The sequence below is a fragment of the Gossypium raimondii genome, chromosome 3, assembly GCF_025698545.1.
Source record: "Gossypium raimondii isolate GPD5lz chromosome 3, ASM2569854v1, whole genome shotgun sequence".
Classification (NCBI taxonomy): domain Eukaryota; kingdom Viridiplantae; phylum Streptophyta; class Magnoliopsida; order Malvales; family Malvaceae; genus Gossypium; species Gossypium raimondii.
Window position 1 is genome coordinate 38186708 of NC_068567.1, and position 19145 is coordinate 38205852.

Below are 19145 nucleotides of genomic sequence, written 5' to 3' on the forward strand. Positions count from 1 at the left end.
TATTAAATTATCATTAAATGTTTGATATCAATTATTATAGATGGAAAATTTTTTACACTATAAATTAGAATTTAACAATGTGAATTATGAGTTGTAACACAAATATAAAAAATGATCATATTTTATTTATATTAATTATATTTACATCACAAAAAGTAAAGGAAAAATATATCATTGGCGTTGTCAAGCCGAATGTGTACAAGTTGGGGTGCCCACTCGTCCTTTTCATCGTCTTCATCGTCTATATCTTCTTCATCTTCACCTCGAGCCCCGTATTCATCTTCATCGACCCTCGTCTTCATCTTTATCTCCACCCTCCGTATTCGTCTTCATCTCCATCCCATCTCCTTCCATGGTTTAGTGTAGTGTCATCCTAGCCTCCCATCGTGTCTCCTCCATTCTATGAGTAGGTAGTTGAGACGATAAGCCATATTGATAAAACAATAGCACGGTGAGTGTTTGCGACACTATTGATGAATAATCGTACGATGTCGTATAACCCAGTTATGCATAATATCCAAGAATCATTATTGTTCGCGGATACACAGGCATTTGTATCGGCATGTCACACCCTCATTTGATGAGTTGGTATTGTTTGAGAGACTATGCTAGCGAAGATCGCCTAAGTCACGAGACTTAGACAGAATAAGGTTGGTAACTTTGTGGTGAAGTACTTCAATGAACTTCGCCAAACCCACGGAGTCTTACCTCGCAGATTGGTAGGTTCTTTGTTGTGGAAAAAACCATATTAGACGGGCTTTCCCACTAATAAGTCTGCCACCTGTGTTTTTATTTCAATGCTAATGTAAGTGTGGTAGTTAGTGGGACATGTTTTAATTCATCTAGCATCCTAGGGGAGGTAACGTGCCAATAAATGGGACACTTGGAGAGCCTCGTAGGTTGTGATTAATTAGTGGAAGCATGTGAGAATGATCACTAATTAGAGTTAATCGTAAGTGGGATTTGGTTGTGAGTTGGCTATAAATAGGATAACCCTATAAAGGATGGTAGATTTCTATTTCACCTTCTCTGCTAAACTTTGTTATTATCTAAGAAAACCAAAAGAGTTAATCTTGAGACCTTATTTCTTAAGCTGTTTGTAGATAAACTCGTAAACCTTTCTTTAAGTTTTACCAGATAGACAGAAGCTATTGTAAGGATGGTTTAGTAGGGTTTTCATCTGGATATTGGATGGGAAGGAAACTTGTTTGCATGTTTACAGATTCATGTTATTTTATAAAGTTTCGGTTGTTTTTATGTTTGAAAAAGTCATTTTATTTTTATGGCCAATGAAATGGGAGAAGGTCCCAGTTCCAAAAAGAAAAAATCCGCAGAGTAGATAAAGCTCTAAGTAAATAATTTTAGTGAGTTCCTTCATACCTTAAGTCTATTATCTATGTTATTTTGTTTAAGTTTAATCACTGTACAACCAAGTATGTGCCTTTAACCTTTGGTTCTGATACTCGTGTTTGAGGAGATGGTCTAAGGAGCCGATGCATGTAAGGGTGCAAATGGTTAAGCATACCTAGACGTCTAGTGTATACATGGTATAAATACTTATTCCTTGGTGAACAAGCTCCATATCCAGGTTGGTGTAAACAGGCAATGGAGGGATGTTGCGTATGATGATGAATAAAGAACATAGGGTAATATATTTTGCCTCCGATATGGCACTCTGGTGTAAATCGTGACTAGTGAAAACCCAATCTTGTAGGGGAGAAAATTTTTATTCGACTACAAGGAGAAATGTTGAGGGTATGGAGGTTTTGACTAGCAAATAACTCTGATGAGCGGTATGAAGATAGAAGCAAAATGGTTCTTTGGAACTAGGATCAAAAGTTAGCAGAAAGGAGTATATGGGAAGAAAGGTGCATGTGTGTAAAAAAAGGAGTGCACATTGCATGAAATGTAAACAGTATGACTAACAGTTATAATGATAGTCAACAAAAGTGGCATACACGCAAAGCAGTTGTTCTCGTGTCTGTCATATGCGAGTTTCCAAAAAAAATAGATAGTGTCTCCCAATAGGCTGAGTCTGATCGTGGGAGTATCCACCAATGAATACTTGAAATTAGAAAGAGTCATACCCGTCAGATATGGCATACTAGTTTGTTTTAAGTCTAACATCTTAATGTTTGATGGTCCTTATTGTGGGATTTTATTTCCCGGGAACTCACTAAGTTCTAACAAACTTACCTAGTTTCTTCTTCTTATTTTTAGGTTCTTAGGTTAGACGTCATAATAGCAGGGGGATCATCCAAATTAGTGGCTCATTGGTGAGCCTTCTTTTTTTTTCTTGGTATAACACGTATTTGCTGGAGGTGTTAGGACTTCTCTTAGCTGCCACTAGTTGGAAATCATCAAACTATATTTTGGAAATGATATCTTGTAATTATGAACGTTTAATTGTAACCTCGTTTGCCTATTATTAAACATGGTTTTATGGCAATACCTAATTAAAATAAGTTTTTAAATTACTGCTTGAGTGATAACTCGATAGGAAAATTTTATTCGAGGTTGTTGATATTTTCTCAACTTCCGCCAAAAGTTATTTACTTGTGTCTTTAATATCTTATAGTTGTACGATATTTTTTTAATTCTCTTTCAACCTTATATGTTTTCAAACATCGAGACACCGTTCTGGCATGTAACACCCTCACTCGACCCAATCACCGGACCCGGGTGCGAGAGTCACAAAAGAATTGGTTTCATGTACAATAATAGAAACTCATTATTTTAAAACCAAATCGTATTTTACCTATTTATAAAGTCGCCCTATAACAACCAGTTTTTTAGTAATATCAGAATAGTGGTTTCAGGACCACAAATTCGATGAGCAAATTTTTATATTATTATTTTAATTTTTATGGGATGTTAGTAAGGTCGTATTAAAATTTCATTAATAATTTTTTTATGTTTGCATGGTTAATCAAGTGAAAAGGACTAAACTGTAAAAAGTGTAAAAGTAGAGTTCCATTACTTAAAAGGGTCAAACGGCTATGAAACTTTAAAGTGAGTGGACTTAGATGGTAATTAGACCATTCTTATATTTCGTGGATATTCATGGCAAGGTTTTATTGAAATATTTAAATTTTTTAAAGGTAAAAATGATAATTCGGTAAATAATGTTAAAACAAAAGAAAAGAAAATTGTATCATCTTCTATAGTTTTGTTTTCCACCAAAATTAGGGATAGGAAACCCCATTGTTGAAGCTTGAAGGTTTGTTTAAGCTCTTTTTAATGATTTATATGTTTTTGAGGTCTTTTTAGCTTAACCTAGTTAGCCCAGGGATCAATTTGTAAAACTATTAAAGATTGAGGGTTATTCTATGAATGTTTTTGTATGATTCTTGATGTGTAATGATAGATTATGCGTCCTTGTTGTTAAAAAAAATTTTGTAAAGTGAATTTTGATGAAATTTGTATTTAGGGACTTGTTTATAAAAATAGTAAAAGTTCATGTTAAATTTATGAAATGATATTTGGTATGGGTTGGTTTTAGTCCCTAGAGAAATCGGTTAGCTTGAAGGGAGGATTAAAATGCTTAAATTTCAATTTATGAGCTTAAGAACTAAAATATAAAAAGTTAAAATATTAGGGGCACAATAGTAATTTTGCATAAATATGAAATGTGGACTGAATTGAATAATAGAAGTATTAAATGGATTGAAATTGTCTATTTAGATCAAGATAGACAACATACGGATCTAGATCGAAGAAAAGCTAAAGCCTCGGATTAGTTCGACTTCGTTTCTACACCCCTAGTCGTGGAGGTAAGTTCGTATGAACAATTACTGTATTCATGTTATTCAAATGTGTGTAATTATGTATTTACAATGCAATTGAATGGTGTATATCAAAATCAATGCTATGACGGTTATCGAGCCCCGATTGAACCTTAGGAATTCGTATGATACAAATGACATGTCATTAGGGAATTCATGTTTCGAGTGTTGGTCTTGAATGTCCTACCGAGAGCTGCGGTCCTGTATTTGTTACGTATACTTCACAACTCGTGTGAACAGCATCATGTAGCTTACATTCTGACCCACATCTCGTTTGAGTAGGCCCATTTCATAGCTCTTATGAGCAATGATGTAAAGGAAAGGTTATGGTTATATGTTTAAGCACACTTCATGTGAGCTTTCTCAAGTATCCAATGATATTCTAGATGGTTCAACGGGTATGAAAAGGAAAGGGAATGGTAAGTGTTCAAATAGAATGTATCATGTACTTACGAAAAGGAAATGGAGACCTAAATGAGATGAACAAATGTGTAAGTTACTTGTTATGGATGAATTCATTTGAACCATGTATGAATGCACTAACTTTTGTATTTGGTGATGTTGTATAGGCATTGTGCCAAGCTTATGGTTTTAGCTGGTGTTATAGTTATGCTATTTTTTGTTATGCAAATGAATTCGGTAAGTTGTGTTTATGCTATATGAACTTACTAAGCATTATGTGCTTATGTAGTTTCTTTCTAATGTTTTATAGATTATCGAAAGCTCGACCAGTTTGGAAGCTCGTTAGAGACCTATCACACTATTCAGCATAAATATCGGTAGTTTTTAAATGTTTTGGCTAAGGTTATAATGGCATGTATAGGTTGCATTGTAATGTCAATGTGATGAATGTTTAGTTGGTGGATTGGCTTGTACAAGTTATAAATGTTATCTTGGTTTGGTACATTTGATGCCTTGCTTGTTTGTGTCATTGTGACTATATTACATTGCATGTTTTGAATGGCTCAATTGGCATGTTTTGTGATGGAATAGAAATGGTCAAGTTGTGACATGTTTTGTAAGTTTTGGAACTAGTAATTGATGATTAGTAAGTGGTAAAATATGCATGTTTAGGTAAGTCTTAATGATGCATTTGAGGTGCCTATGAATGACATATTGGTTAATTGAATTAGGACTTTGGAATGGTATATATATGATGTTTAGGTATGGTTTGATGCCTTGTAGGTGTGTACATATGGTTCAAATGTTTATGCATGAATTGGTGTTGAGAATGGCTTGTTTTGGGTGAATTTTAGGTCCACATGGCCTGAGACACGGGCGTGTGACTCAGCCGTGTGTCTCCTAAAGGTTTCTTTGTATACAAGTCAGTGAGTTACACAGCCTGGCACACGGGCATGTGACACAACTATGTGACCCTATTTAGAGAGCTACACGGGTGAGGATACGGGCTGGGACACAGCCATGTATCCCTAGTTCGAAGGTTACACGGCCTGAGACACGGGTGTAAGTATTATAACATAATAGAAATAAAAATAAAAAAAAGTGGGGTTATCATCTTCTTTTTCTCTTTGTTGTTTTGTCGAAACTCCATTGTTCTAAGACTGTGAGCTTTGGTCTTGCTATTTCATGGTGCATGTAAGTATTTTCTTGGTTTAAAATTTTAAGTTTTGAGCTATTGGTAATGGAATTTATCTAGTTTTGGAGTTTATTTGTGAAGTTATCAAAGTATAGAAATTATGCCATTGAAATTTTTAAATCTTTATAGTTGTAATTGGTTTGGGTTAAAGCTTGATGATGATTTGTATTGAGTTTGCAAAGTGATTTTTTAGTAAATTGTAAATTCAAGGAGTTATTTGTAAGTATGTAAAATTAGCATGTTCTTTTAAATTTTCCAAGGTTTTGTAATTGTTTTAGAGTAGTTAAATATTTGGCACGGTAGATGTATAAGGTTTAATTGTGAAAATAATGTTGTTTTAGTTTATAGGCCTATTTGAATAAAGCATAAAATTTTGGGGTAATCGTGTAAAATTGTAAATAAGAAGTTATATGTATTAAATTGAATAGTATATGAAGTTGAGGCTAATAATTGAAAAAAATTGCATGATAGATCAAGAACAAGTAGATAACCGTGGAAAAGGGAAAGTTGCGGAATAGTCCTTGAACTTTTGTTGTTCCTGTAGTTTAGCCTTGGTAAGTTCGTATGGTTTAATTTTGTATAATCTATATTTTTTATTTTTATGAATTGAAATTGTTAAATATCTTGAAAGTGTTGAATTACATTAAATAGATTGGTTTGAAAAAGTAATTATATTAATTGTTGATATTCGATAAATAATTGAGCCGATAAACATAGGATAGGATACGATTGGCATGCCAATAGGTTATTTCGTGCATTGTATGAGATTGATTGGTGTTGAGATGATGATTTTTTATTTATTCTTGTTTACTGAATATACCAAAGTTCAACATTTGTTGCGGACTATCGTGTTATATTATAGTGATTCAGGTGTGTTTCTAGGGGCGGATATAAAGCTTTTAGGCTTGGCAGTCAGTGCTGAGGTGTGCTTCGGAGGGATGTTAGCCTAATGGCTTGACACATGGTGCCCAAGTGTGTTCTTGGATGGTTAGCTCATTTGAACAATTTGGTGTGTTCTGGATCTTTAACTATGTATCTAAATCTATTATAACGTTCATTTGGCATATTTTCAATACTAAAATGTAATTGATTGAATTGTACCATTGGCATTTAAGCATAAAGCTCACCTTTGATTTGGTTGTGATTGATAGGATTTTGGTTTATCTTCTATATTATGTAATAGATATGTTTATTCAATAAGTTATTGTTTGAACTGTTGAACTTACTAAGCTCTATTAAGCTTACTCGTGTCTTTTCTCTTATTTTCTTGTAGATTACGTTTTTGTGGAATCGAGCGATTGAATCATTTCAAAGAATCACACTATCCAGATACCTTTTGGTAGCTTTTGATATGTTTATTTTTAGGATTATATGGCATGTAATAGGTGTGTTTTGTATATATGTTGAATACTTATTTCATGTGTTACGTAATAGGTTGGTGTAAAGTTGTTTAAACTTGGTAATAGCTTACTTGTAAAGTTGATTTTGGTTTCTAGTATGAAATTTGCATATAACTATGTTTTGGCTAGTTGGTATGAATTTTTAAAAGTAATTGTGAAATGGTATATTGGTTGTGTATGGAAAAAATGAGATGATAAGTATGGTATGTGTTTTTAGGTATAAATTTATAAGCTTGAATGCAACTTATTGTGGTATATTTTGTGTATGTGATTATTTATTGAATTATGGTGTCAATGAGAACACATTGGTTATACACTTAAGGTGAAAGTTTCGGCATGTTTTAGGCATGTTAAATTTGTTTTTAATATATGGAATTAGTTGTTTTTTATTTGGCTTGGTACCTAAGTTTTGAATGAAAATGTGTCTTTTTTTGCAAAGTTTTTAAGGTACACAAGGCCTGGGGCACGGGCTGTCACACGGCTGTGTGTCACTCACAGGCTGTCACATGGCCGTGTGTCACACATGGCCTACTTGCACGGCCGTGTGCTTTATTTGTTTTCAGTGCATTTTGGTCCACACGAGCACAGAGAGTTACACGACTTGGCGACACAGCCGTGTGACCCTGAACTTCATGATCACAATGAGTTACACGGTCTAGCCACATGGTCGTATGACCTGATATTACACAGGCACAATTAGTTACACGGTCTACATACACGGACATGTGAAAATGTTACAAGGGCTATCACATCCCATTTTCTTAATTAATTTTAATTTAGTAAAGAGGGTGAAACTGCATTACTGAACATAAGGAAGTGTACTGGTTAAGTGCTCCTTAACTATCCTTTAAGTCTCTAGTTCGAACCCTTATGTGCCTATTATTGGTTAAGTGCTCCTTAACAATCCTTTAAGTCTCTAGTTTGAACCCTTATGTGCCTATTATTGTTTAAGTGCTCTTTAACTATCCTTTAAGTCTCTAGTTTGAACCCTTCTGTGCCTATTATTTTTATTTAATTTTTGCACTTTATTAGCTTGTGCATTTAAGCCTTTGCTTTCCACCTATGTTGCCATATAATGAGGATTCCTTTCCTCCATTAGCAAATCAAACTTTCAATTTTTAAGTGAAACACGTCATCCTTATTGCTCCTATGTTACCTCACCTTTCCCATTCCCCACCGTTAACAAAAATACAAGTGTTGACCATCAAAAACACCCTAGCCAGCCATACACCCCCATTTCCCCATTTTATTCTTTTTCTTTCTCCTCTCCACCCTTCTTTTCTCTCTTTTGACAACCACCACCACCACCCTTTTTCTTTTCTCCACCGAAAGCTTATTTGCACCACCATATCACCACCGCCCACAACCAACCTCTACTTCTCTTTTCCTTTTGCTTCCCCTCTCCTCTTCCACCATATGTCGCATTGGTCTTTGCTGCAACCACCGTGGGCCATCTCTTCCTCCACCATTTTCCTTTTTCTTCACTCTTTTCTCTTTTCTTTCAATTGAAAGTGACTGAACCCTCTTCCCTACTTGTATTTTCGCACCACCATCGAACTACCACACCCTAACGCCATCGCCGCCACTGCCACCGATACTGATTTCTTCTTCTTTTTATTTCTTTTTCTTTTGCTGATTACCCTAGTCACTAAAAAATGTATTTTTTATTTTATTCAATTATTTTAGATTATCCAACCATCAATTTTTCTCCATTTCCGTTCCTTCGATCATCTTGTAATGAAACAAGCGTAAGTGAAATTTTGGGATTGAAAATCCTTCGTCCTAGAATTATTGTGACATGGTTAAATGGTATATGGCCTAGAAATTTCGTATTTAATTTTATTATTTCAAAAATCTTAAGTACTAACATGATCTCGTGTCAACATGAAGGACCGAACAACAATCTTTCGAGAAACCAATAGTGTGACATAGCGAAAGTGACGAATTCGAGCATTCGAATTGAGGGTAAGTGTTGGTGACATTTCCAGATTAGATCTCGTATTAAAAGTTATGTTATTCAATTAGATCATGACTAAAATGGGTTAATCATGTGATTAGATTTGCGATCGGGACTAGATCCAAACGAGACTTCTACAAATGAGTGTACAGTTTAGATATGTTTAAGGTGTGGGATCGAACTCTCGTTTTAAGTGAAATATAATGTTATTTACTTTAATAAAATTTTAATTAATTAATTAATTTGTGAGTACATTAATTACTCATGTGGAGTTGAAAAAATCAATCAAAGAGGAATCCAAGTAAGTGTCCTAAACTATCAACTGTTATGAAAATCCATGATTTGTGATATGTGATGTATGTAACGTTGATCTCAACTCTATGTTATGTGATTTATGGCTAGATTGATATGTGATGATCTAAACATGTGATATATGTATGTGTATGTTAAGATCCATGATTTAATATAAATATGTATATTAAAGCATGCTAAAGTGAAAACTCTGTGATATGTGAAAATGTGAGCATGAAAAAACTAAGAAATATGAGTTACGAGCATGAATATGTGAAAAATGTGAAAATGAAACATATGTGTTAAAATGGTCATATAACGTACATGGGGTGGGATTGTGAAAGGAGGAAGCTATGTGGCAGTTTAACTACGATTATGTGGCAGTTATCGACAATTATGTAGTGGCTTTCCACAACATGTTATGTGACCGTTTATCGGTATCTATGGGGTGGCTTGTCCAAAAATGGTGTGTTATCGGATGGACAAGTTCTGGGGAACTCAATATTGGTGTGTAGCGGAGATGGGTAGGAAATCTTCTAAAATGTGCATTATTTTATAAGCATAACTTGTTATGTTCATTAAATTTAATGATATGTGAATTCTATGAAAGTTATATTTATGATGATTTGAATGTGTTATACTACGTGTTGAAATATATGTTTATGACGATCTCACACTAAGCCTTTAAAATCTCACCCAAGTTATGTGTGTATCTCAGGTAATCCTCGTAATTGAGGCTCGAATTTGGATCTTCAGAGGGGCTCTTGGATTAATGATCTCTTTGTCATGGGTATTTTTTTTCAATAATGTGGGACTTTTATGAACTATATGAATTCATTTTGGATTTTTATTATGGACTTTAATTTGGGTTTGTCTTAATAACTTTTTGAACTTTATTTTTAAATTATGAATTGTGGCATGGGATTTCTATTTTAATATTTTGGGATAATATTGCATGAATTGTTTTTAAATGGTTTTAAAAGAACAATAAACGGTTTAGTGATTATTAGCAGTTGCAAATTTGTGATTTAAAAACTTAGTTATAATACGAATATTTTTAATTAGAAAGGAACAAATAAATTTTTATTGAAAGGAACGCGGTGTTTTAAAATGAAATATTTTCAAGACAAGTGAGTTTTTCTTATAAAAATATTTTGGCCATCTCCATGGCTCATGTAATTACTCAGATTGGGTCGTAGCGTCTAGGCCCAGTTTGAAGGGTTACATGGACGTGTAGAGTTACCACACGTCCATGTTCTGAGCCACACGGTTTGGGCTCTGTCACACGGCCTGTTTTCAAATATATTCAAATATTTTATTTATTTCTATTTTGCTTCAAAATGACCCCTGATTATTTTAAAATTATGTTTATTGCCTCGTAGGTTCGATTTAAGGTCCATAAATGTATTTCTATCTTGAATTATATGAGTTATTGAAAGTTATAAGATAATTTGTATAATTGTTTCTATTTGCATTTAAATGTTCTGAATTGTACTATCATACTCTGTAACCCTAATCTAGCGATGAAGATGGGTTAAGGGTGTTATATTTAATGGTATCAGAGCTACGATTTAATCGGTTCTCAAACTGAACGTAACATGGTTAAAGTTGAGAAGTTACATGTCATATAAACCTGTGATAGTGTGATATTGATTGATCCGATCTAACCCATGTTTTTCTTATAGATTTGAAAGATGTCGGCAGAATTTGGTCGTGTTGACACTGATGAAGTGAATAGTAATACCCCAACCTCCAAACAGGAAGTAAGTCGTATTTTACCGATTCCACAAATGACATAAAATGAAGTTAAAAATGTTTTCACTGGTTTAATGGGTCAATGGATCACAGAATTCATGCGAACCAATCCTATGGCTTAACAACCTCTACCCCTATTGTACCTCCTCTGGTACCTTCACCTCCTCAGATGACTGAAACTGGTCGACGGATTCCTATTGATAAAGTTAGAAAATGTAGAGCTGAGGAATTTAAGGGCAAAACCGACGATGATCCTACTAAACTTGAGTACAGGTTCAAAAACATTCAGTGAGTATTTGATGAAATGGCCTGCCCTCCTAATGATTATTTAAGATGTGTCATATCTGTACTAAAAGATGAAGCTTATAGTTGGTGGTCAACGTTAACAACTATTGTACCACAAAAAAAATTTAATTGGAATTTCTTTAAAACCGAGTTTAACAAGAAATAGGTCAGTAAACGCTATCTAGATCGAAAAAAGAAAGAATTTCTTGAACTAAAATAGGGAAACAAATCAGTAGCTGAGTATGAAAGAGAGTTTGTACATCTCAACAAATATGCTCATGAAATTGTACCGAATGAGGAAGAAATATGTGTTCGATTTGTAGATGGATTAAATGATGAAATTAAGATGATGATTACAGGGAAAGAAATACGAAAATTCGTAGTATTATCTAATTAGGCGCAAAAAATGGAAGATGTTTATAATAACAAGAAACAGAAAGGAAGGAAGGCTCGGGAATATGGTTAAAGAAGTTTTTCCAAGTTATTTTCTACACCACCGGCAAAGAAAACAAATGAAGATTTTAGCCATTTTACTTCACCATCTAGGTTTTCTAGTCAATGCAAGATGATTCGAAGTCTCAGATTAAACCTGCTCATGGTGTAGCTAGTGTTCAGAATGTCCCAAGATTAGTGTGTGAACATTGTGGAAAACCAAATGCTGATGAATGCAAGATCAACATAGGTACGTGCTACAGATGTGGTTCGACAAATCACTTTGTTTGGAATTGCTTGAGATTAGCTGGAGATAATGAAGAAAAGAATGAAAAGCAGTTGTCTACACCTTAGAAGAGTAGACGTCCTGGTTAGAGTAATAATACTGGAGCAAATTGTAGTGGCACTAAAGATACAACTGTTAGATCTGAAGCTAGAGCTCCTACGCGAGCATATGCTATCTGAGCAAGAGAGCAAGCTACCGCACTTGATGTTATTGCTGGTATATTCTATCTCTTTGATGTTACTGTGTATGCATTGATTAACCCTAGGTTAACTCATTCATATATTTGCACTGCATTAATAATAGATAAGAAATTGCCTATTGAGTCAACTAAGTTTGATGTTAGAGTTACTAATCCATTGGGTCATACTATTTTACTTAATTCAATATGTCATAATTCTCGACTGAGAATTCAAGGCTGTAATTTTCCTTCTGATTTGATGTTGTTACCCGTTCATGAGTTCTATATCGTTTTGAGAATGGATTGGTTGACGCAACATGATGTTGTGGTAAACTGTAGATTGAAATGGATTGAGCTGAAATGTCAAACAAGTGAAATGATTTCAATTAAATCAGTTAGATCACACAGTGTTACCAGAGTTATTTCAGCTATTTTGGCACAGAAACTAATTTGTAAAGGTTGTAGGGCATTTCTGGCTTATATACTTGATACACAAGATTCAAAGTCGAAGCTGGATCAGGTACTGATTATAAATGAATTTATAGATGTGTTTCTTGAAGAATTACCAGGATTGCCGCCAAAATGTGAAGTTGAATTCGTTATTGATCTGATGTCTAAAACTACGCCAATATCGATCTCACCATATCGAATGGCACCAGCTGAGTTGAAAGAACTTAAAGCATAGTTGCAAGAATTGTTAGATAGAGGTTTTATTCGGTCAAGTGTGTCTCCTTGGGGTGCACCAGTGTTATTTGTGAAAAAGAAATATGGGTCATTGAGGTTATGTATTGATTACAGGCAGCTGAATAAAGTTACGATAAAGAATAAATATCCTTTGCCTAGGATCAACGACTTATTTTATTAGTTGAAAGGTGCGACTGTATTCTTGAAAATAGACCTCAGGCCGGGTTATTATCGGTTGTGAGTTAAAGATGTCAACGTGCCAAAAACTGCTTTCAGAACTTACTATGGTCATTATGAATTCTTGGTGATGTCGTTTGGATTAAATAATGCTCCTGTTGCTTTTATAGATTTAATGAATCAGATTTTTTAGCCTTATTTGGATAGATTCGGAGTTGTATTTATTGATGATATTTTGATCTATTCTAAAACAGAATCTGTGCATGCTCAACATTTAATAACCGTGTTATAGATTTTGCGCGAGAAACAATTGTTTGAAAAATTCAGTAAATATGAGTTTTGGCTCCGTGAGGTCAGATTTCTCTGTCACGTAATTTCTACAGATGGGATTCGTGTTGACTCAAGTAAAATTTCTTTTGATGTCAACTAGAAAGCTCCGAAGACTGTTTGAGAGGTACGTAGTTTTCTGGGCTTAGCGGGTTATTATCGTCATTTCGTTACGAACTTTCCTATAGTTGCTTCACCAATGACCAAGTAATTACAAAAAAAAATGTTGAGTTTATTTGGTTAGATAAATGCCAGCAGAGTTTAAACTAGTTGAAAAATATGTTGACGGAAGCTCCAGCATTGACTCAGTGTGAAACCGGGAAAGAGTTTTTTCTTTATACTGATGTGCCGCTCAATGGGTTAGGTTGTGTATTGATGCAAGCTGGAAAATTTATAGCATACGTTTCTCGACCACTAAAGCCACGCGAGAAGAATTTCTTGACTTACTATCTTGAATTGGCCGCAATTGTTTTTGGTTTGAAGATATGGTGACACTATCTGTACAGTGAGAAATGTCATATATTTACGTATTAAAAAAGCTTGAAATATTTGATGACTCAAAAAGAATTGATTTGAAGCAACGACGATGGCTCGAATTGTTCAAAGATTATGATCTCATTATTGATTATTATACGGGACAATCTAATGTGGTTGTAGACGTACTTAGTCAAAAATCATTATTTGCTTTGAGAGCATTGAACACTCAATTGACTTGGAATTGTGATGGTATACTTTTAGCCAAATTAAAAGCTAAACTGATATTTCTTCAAATAATTCAGGAATTGCAAAATAATGATCCGAAGTTGTTAGCTAAATGAGAACAGATTCAAAATGATCAATCTACAGAATCCAAGGTTGATATTGATGGTATGTTGTATTTTCACAACAGGTTGTGTGTTTCAAATAATCTAAAGTTAAAACGAGACATTCTATCTGAGGCTCACTGTAGTACATACTATATTCATCCGGGTAGTACTAAAATATTTGGTGATTTGAAACAAATGTATTGGTGGTCGGGTATGAAACGTGCGAGAGATTTCAGAGATTTCAAAGTTTGTGGCCCATGATTTACATCCTGGTTGACCACTCGCGTTTATTGTCCTGGCGGACTCCACAAACTGTTATAGTTAACATGTCTTACTCGTCAGGTTCCATGTTTAATGTTCTGGATGACTCTATTGGTTGTGTAATATCTCGAAAATTACTACTGTAATACCCCGAAAATTACTACAGTAAGAAAGTAGGTATCCTTGATAGTAAAATAAGGAAATAAAGTGACAAAAAGGGAAATTTTGAGTTATGGCAACATTGGGAATTATATTATGACATATTAATTCAAGAAAGGATAAAATCGCAAAAGTGAGAAAAGTTTTGTTGCCCAAGAGTAAATACTCAAAATTTGAGGGGTTAAAGTATAAATACGAAAATTTTAAGGACCAATAGTGTAAATATTTTAAGGGTGGAATAATCTAGAAACTAAGGAAAATGGATGAATTAGGACCAAATTGAAAAGGTGAAGAATTTTGAGGGACTAAATCACAATTTTACCAAATTAAGTGATGACTCAAGGATGGAATTTTTAAAGATTATGAAGGGCAAAATGGTCAATTAGAAGAGAGAGAAATCTAGAAGGCAATAATGATGTTGGTGATATTTTAGATTAATTAATTAAATAAATATTAGATTATTAATATTTTAATTTGATTTTTTAAAATGACATTTTATTATTTTATTATTATTCTATTTAGTATATATATGGAAAGAAAGGTGAAGAATCTTCATCTTCTTCCATGCAACCAACGTGAGAAGAGAGGAAAAGAAAAAAAGTTTTGCTTTCTTTACAATTTGGTCATTCCACCAAAAATTTACCATTTTCACTTAGAAATCAAAAGAATTTCCATAGCTTCCAAGAGAGAAAAATAACAAGGAGACAATGGGGAGCTAGTATATCAAGTTAGATTCAAGAAATAGAAGCTGGAGGAGAGAGAAAATCAAGTTAAAGATTGAAATCAATAGCACAAGGTAAGAACATCAAGATTTCAATATATTTTTAAGTTTGATATTATTGAAAAAGCATGGAAATAATATTATAGTATAGTTTTCTTATATAAGGTCTTATGTTCTTGATATATTAGTGAAGAAAAATAAGTGAAAGTGATGGGAAATATTATAGAGAAAGGGAATAAGGGAGTTATACACCTAGTAATCAACATTTTGCACTAAAACAGTTTTGGACAGCAGCAGTAGTCTAACTTTGAAAAATCACCATAAATCGTGAAAGTTGAATTAGAATATGAAAAAAATATGGAATTAAACCTTATCTAGTCTAGCTTCTCATAGAAGAAACGATGTAAGCAATGGAATTGTAAATCATGAGTTATAATAAATTTTGTGAGATAAGGTCAGAATGATTTTGGGTTCCCCTGTTCTGACTTTGAAAAGTCATCAAAAATTGTATAAAAATGATTAGGGGCTTAAATTTATATGTTTAAAATATTTAATTAGTCTATTTTCAACATAAATAGACAGAAACATTATCCAAATCTTGTACGAGGAGATAATTAATTTTTAGTGAAGAATGGTCAAAACTGTCAAACAGCAGAATAAGGATGAATTTAAAGAATAAAATGTACTTATTGGCTAACCAAAAATTCTAAAAATTTTATGGTAAGAATATATGTGAGTCTAGTTTCAGATAAAATTTCCGGATCTTAATTGGAGTTCTTTAGCTCAAGATATAAATAATTTTGTGGCAATGACTCAAGGGACATCTTTGAATGAACAAATAAATAAATAGTGAAATTATAGATAATGTTACATATAAGCATGTTATATACATTAAGGATGTGGAATGGAGAGGAGGAGGAGGAAAATATATTATTATTCAACTAGCATTAGTTTTCATTAAAAATGGCTAATTTGCATGTTTTAGGTTCAGAACTAAATTGAATAAAAGTAATATTTTAAGGGTAAATTTGTAAAATGTCAAAAAGTGACCAAATTGCATGAAATGAATTTTTTATTATTTAAATTAATAAATTGAATGAAATATTAATTTATATCAAGATTGAGTGGAAATTCAAGGAAAATAGAAAATTACCAAAATGTCCCAATTTTGGTATTTACGTAATTTAGCTTTAGTAAGTTCGTGTAACTTGAATTATATTCTTAGATGATTGAAATATATATATTGGATTGAGAAATTGATTTGAATTGTGGACATGAGAAATTGTGAATTGAATGAAATGGAAATGAAGCTTTGAATTACATTTGTAAATATTGGGTCTCGTAGGCCCTATTTGTTATGAATATAATATTTCGAGGATATGTTGTAAAGAATTATAAAAGAACGTTAATAATTTAAAAGTTTTTAATTCGGATGAAATTTTGTAACTCGGTTTAATACGTATGCAAATGTATGTCTTCTAGTAATGTCTCGTACCCTATTCCGGCGTCGAATACGGATAAGAGGTGTTACAATGTGACATCGCCAGATTCGGTCATAACGTTTAGACCAGGTTTGGGGTGTTACAGGTTGTCATAGCCGAACTATGGTTTTACCCCCTATAATCCTCGTGTTTAGTGTCCCGGCAGACCATCTATGATGCCATAGCATCTTTCAGCTATGGTCTTACATGATATGCATAATTTTCCAGGAATTACATTATTATTTACATCCTTTTTACACATAACTGTAGCTTGTTTAATAGTTAGATCAAATCATCTTAGTATATATTTAGGTTTTCATGCTTAAAGTAGTAATTTATGCATTTTTAGTAGTTTTTATTACATTTTATATATTTAAATAAGGTTACATGGTCTTGTAGGACAAATCAAGAGCTAAAGATGCATATTCGAGCCAAAACTAACACCTATGTCGCGACACTGAGACACCAATGTCGCAACATTGAAGAAAGAAGCAAAAACAAAGCCTTAGAGCGAAACTTCCTTGGTTTCACAACACGGCCCTTGGATGTCACGATATCGGATTCAATGTTGTAAAATTGCAGGCCTGTGTTGCAACACCACCCCTGCACAGCCCAAAAACTCCCTACACGAGAAATTGTGTTTTAAAGGGAAATTAGGAGTATTTGTCCTAGTCAAACTCTAAAGACTTCAAAGATAATTTAGGCACTTTACTATTCCAAGTTTTTCCTATATAAAGGCCATTGTAATCAGTTTAAATACACAATTTTAGGGAGATAGAAATTATTATTAGGTTTTTATTTCGTTCTTACTTTTTACCTAGTTTATTTTAAGTTCCTGTAATCAAAGGATCCTATTCCAAAGTGAGACTTTCGGGAGGGGAGATTGTTTTGGAGCCACGCTTTCATCGACAAATCCATGAGCATCTCTTTGCCTTTATTCTATTCTGTATATCTCCTTCTTTAACATTGTTTAAATTAAATGTTTGTGTAAAGATTAGAATCAATTTATGCTTTATTCATATCTCCCATGTTTCTATTATTCTAATCTTATTAATTGATTGAAGGTTAGAGTTTTTTAGCGGATCAACTATTTGGGAGAAGAAAAACTTAAACCTTAGGCTTGACGACCCTAGGAAGTCATTTAGGTAGGAATTAACCTAAAATTGGTATGGTCTATCTGTGAATACATTAACCCCGAACCGGTTTGGACTGTGACGTCGAGAGATAAATAGTTCTTGTCAACTCATTAGGTTAGTTGGACGCCGAAAGGCACAATTAGGTTGATGTCTAGCTGGTTGAATAGAGCCCTACATCAATAATTAATTAGATAAAACAACCAGATCTAGGCTAAATGAACTTGCATAGTTGAAACAAGGGATAGAAGAAGTCAATACATGAACTTAGGAGTAGATTTAGGTTTATTTTAATTTATTTAGTTTATTAATATTATTATCATCTTGCTTCGATATTAACACTACTAATTTGTGACTCAAGTATATTAGTAATTATTTCTGGTAATTGCCTTAATAACAGTTTTCCCTAAACTGTAATCCCTTGGGTACGATCCTCAGAATATTTACTAAGTGTTCCATTGTAAACAAACTATATTACAACTTGACCTATATACTTGTGGACATCGCCTCAATTCCATATATTTTGTAGCAATATTCACACTCTAGACGTTAGTATGTCTAGAGGCAGTCAATAACCTCGTGTTTATCGTCTCAGCGGACTACCAAAGGATGTCATTGTGTCTTTAGCTATGGTCTTAGTCTTATTTACTTTCTAGCACGCTTTCATACGATGCCATAGTATCTTACAGAGCATCTTACAGCTACAGTCTTACTCATTTTTATCATGACGCCATAGCATATTTCAACTATGTTCTTGCTCACTTTTATCATGACGCCATAGCATCTCTCAGCTATGGTCTTACTAATTTTTATCATGACACCATAGCATATTCAACTATGGTTTTGCTCACTTTTATCATGACACCGTAGCATCTTTCAGCTATGGTCTTACTCATTTTTATCATGACACCATAGCATCTTTCAGCTATGTCTTAATCATTTTAGGCTTATAACCTTCGATCGGTCCCATGGCCTAGCTATGACATTTTATTTACTTTTCTCGTTGCATCCCATCCATTCCTCCATTTCACCATTCCTAACATTGATGCTCGAACACCGTAATGTCCCCTCTATAAGGCTCGGAGCTTCACTCACCACAGGTGCATTCAACAACACCATATGGTGATATCTAACAGAATTACTCTTTTTTCCTATTCCTAACTTCATCTAACTCGTCATTAATCTCCTTTCATAATTCCATATGCAATACACATGTTTTATAAATATAGCATCATTGGATCATGCATACTAAACTAAAATGACAGATACTCATAGACCCATGCTATCTTACCTCATCTTTTGCATTTCAGGGTTTAAGTGCAGAAACTCACCTAATGCTTCTTCGCCTTATCTGTTTAGCTGTTTTAGACGCTAGATCTTCCATTCTCCTGGTAGCTAAGCAAGACAACCAATTCCTGAGTTAAACTCAA